The following is a 3,497-nucleotide window of genomic DNA, read 5'->3' on the forward strand; positions in this document are numbered from 1 at the left end:
CTGATATGCCTAAACACTGCCCAGAATGGCAACTGTATAAGATAAAATATTTAAGTGTTTAAGTCGCATTACGATTTATTGTCGGATAAAGGGTAAGAGTTGCATCCCAACTCGTATTCCTAAGGATAGAAACCGTGAGTGAGATTCGGGTAAAAACCGATAAGACTTGAAAAGTAAAGTGAAGCACTAGCGCTAAATTCTAGCGCTGACATTCTAAGCGCCACTGTTTTCCAGCGCACAAAACCTAAGCGCCATTTTATTCCGGTGCCGTAGTTTGTTTCTCACACAATCACGCAAAGATAAAGTTAATCCAGTTGTCACCAGGACATACCTGGCACTGAGATTTCAAGCGCTAGAAATAACCAGCTAGCGCTCTTGATCCAAGCGCTTGAATTTTCTAGCGCTTGATGAATCATATTTATATAGGGTATTCTAGGCTCATTTAGGTTGCATTTCTAGGCATTTGTCTCATTTTAGTTGCATTTAGAGTCATAATCGTATAAGTCGTCGTTATTGTACTCTACTACGCCTCGTTTGTGTTTTCTTTGATATTTCAGGTGATTTTACAATCATTTGGCTGCTTTCGGAGTGTTTGGAGGTGGATCAAATGATCACCGGATGGTTTGAATCGGAGACGAAGTGTTTGATCGGAGAACTAAGCTTTCCGGGAATGATTATGTCAATCCGGACGATCAGCTCGATGTATCTCTTGTGCATGAGGTCGCTACATCCATCATTGGCCCGCCCCATCCCTCGTTGTGTTTCATCGTGCATTGCTACACCTCACTATGGCAACGAGGGATGGCTCGCTAGCTCCCTCGTTGCTTCGCATTGTGCTAGCTCCATCGCTGCCCCATTGCCTCATCATTGCTTGTGCGCACACACACAGGGCAGCGAGGGATGGTGCGCGAGATCCCTCGCTGCCTCGTTGCTCCGTTGCTTGTCTTGCTGCACCTCACTAGGCCAGCGAGGGATGGCTCGCTAGATCCCTCGCTTCTTATAGCCTCGTTGCTTAGCTTGCTACACACACGCACATGGCAGCGAGGGATGGCTCGCTAGCTCCCTCGCTTCTCTACTTTGTTGCTAGTCGCTCATCACCATGCAAGCGAGGGATGGTGCGCGAGATCCCTCGCTTCCCATGCCTCGCCATCTCTCTTGCCGTGTGCGTGGGTCGTGCTTGGACTTGGCTGCCTCGTCATCGCTCCATCGACCAATCATCGACGACTTTTATCTTTATTTTCTTATTTATTTATTTATTTATTTTATTTTAGAAAATATGGAGCATATAAATACTCAAGGGAATTAATTTATTTCCCTCATATTATTTTTCCTTACAATTCCTTTGAACGCTCGGTTTTATTTTTCTCTCTTCACATTATTGAGCCCTAGTACATTCCATTCGATTAATCAATATAGAGGTATTTTTATAATTCTTCTTGCTTTTCTTGCTTTGAATTATTGTTTCTTATTATTGTTCATCATGAAATTCATTATTATTTCATATTTCATGCTTATTAATTCAATTATGAGCGAGTAGTTTTATTCTAGGGCTAAGTAAGGGAAGCCATGTTTATACCATGATTGTTATGCATTAAAGTTTGTTAATTTATAGATTATTGCTTGAGTAATTCCAATTGATTTGCTTTAATTGTTGATTCATGTAATTGGCCAATTTCATGGATTGATTATCTAGCTAATAGGAATTAGAATTGAAAAATCATATTCTTAGAGGCTTTGTGCGATTGGCAATCCTGATTATGTTAGCGACCGTACTGCATATGTTGGATTGAAAGTATTAAGACCCGACCGTAGGATTAACATGTACTTTAATTACTCGGCTTAGTTTATTCATTGTCAAATTGATTTATGTTCTTGGATTGGTATAAGCATGGGGAACCGAACGGACGCCCTAGACCTTTTAATTCATTGATAAATTCACATTTACATTATTTCTTTAGCTTCATTAGTTAATAATTTTCAAAATCAACTTTTGTTTACTGAAATAGTTTATTTAATTGGGAAAAAACTAATAGAACTTGTCTCCCTGTGGGATCGACCCGTATTTGCTAAGTATCTGCTAACAACAGACACCGTGCACTTGCGGTATCACTTTTTAACTCATCAAGTTTTTGGCGCCGTTGCCGGGGGAGACGACTAGGTTCTATTAGTTTTAGTTTAATTATTTGAACTGTTTCCATTGTCTCATTGGAACTCTCAGTTCCAATTGAGGCAAATCTCACTGCGTTTTCTTTCGTTGTTGTTTATGCCCAGGTCTGCCAGAACGGGTACCTTGGTTCCTCCCGATCCCGATCTTGGAAAGACCCTTCGTCAACTAAAAAAGCGACAGAAAAAGAAGAAGCAGTCAAGGTTCCAAGACTCACAGACTCCACCGAGTCACACGATGTCTAAATCCCCGAAATCTTATGGGGTACCTTCCTCGAATAGTGTTCCGACTGGGCTCACTATGCCAACTATTGATGCAGTCAACTTTGAGATCAAGCCCGCTCTATTCTCCATGGTATCTCAAAATCAATACGGTGGTCATCCATCTGAGGAACCCACTAACCATCTGCAAAGGTTCAACCAACTGTGTGGTACTATCAAGCATCAAGGGGTCACTCAAGACCAATTGAAAGTTATGTTGTTTGGTTTTAGCCTTCGTGATAAGGCTCAGACATGTCAAGGAGACAGAGTGGAGTGCTATTTCACAGGCCTTTCTAGAAGAATTCTTTCCACCCACCAAGATTGCTGAAATAAGGCATAAGCTGACTACATTCACTCAAGAACATGGTGAATCACTTCGAGAAGCCTGGGATAGATTCAAGGCTTTGCAGTGGTCGTGTCCGCATCACAACATTGAAAAATGGTTCTTGGTTCAGATTTTCTATGATGGTTTGCAAGATGAAACAAAGAACACGGTTGATTCTGCTGCTGGGGGTGTTTTTCTTGACAAAGAAGTGGATGCAGGTTATGATTTTCTTACCAATTTAGCTTCCAACCATTACAGCACCACCATAACCACATCTAAGAAGGGAAAATTGGATGTCGATGCTTATGCTCTATTGTCCTCACAAGTGGCAGCCATGAACCTGAAGATCGATTCTTTGAAGGCTCCTCAGTCTGGTACTCCCCCAATGAGTATCAATGCTATGTCTAGTGTAGCTCCAGTGACAACTTCTTACTGCGAAGTATGTGGCATCCAAGGTCACTTTGGTCATGAGTGCTCTTATAGTTCTCAGGATACTACGCAAATGGAGCAAGTGAATGCTTTTCAACAGAGACAACCCAATGACCTGAAGGAAATAGTGCCCTTGGTCCAAGTATGCATATAATATTAAGTCTAATAAATGCGGTTCAGTATTAATTAACAAGTTAATAATTCGGTGAGATCAAGTGAGCTGAATGCCTAACTAGAGGCCGCTTCAGTTCAAGTGGAATTAATTATATTAATCCACAGCTTACTCTTGACTGAACCCGTAGGGTCACACAAATAGTAC

The 3,497-nt window shown here is 41.4% G+C and overlaps 1 non-coding gene across 1 annotated transcript; it reads right to left on the reverse strand.

Moving 5' to 3' along the window:
- Positions 1-2,751: 2,751 nt before the first annotated feature.
- On the reverse strand, positions 2,752-2,857 carry LOC130460437 (small nucleolar RNA R71). Its single transcript, XR_008920307.1, has one exon. It is a non-coding gene; the product is annotated as a small nucleolar RNA R71 (small nucleolar RNA).
- Between the last annotated feature and the right edge of the window lie 640 nt (positions 2,858-3,497).

Source organism: Spinacia oleracea, chromosome 4 (assembly GCF_020520425.1).
Source record: "Spinacia oleracea cultivar Varoflay chromosome 4, BTI_SOV_V1, whole genome shotgun sequence".
Lineage (NCBI taxonomy): Eukaryota > Viridiplantae > Streptophyta > Magnoliopsida > Caryophyllales > Amaranthaceae > Spinacia > Spinacia oleracea.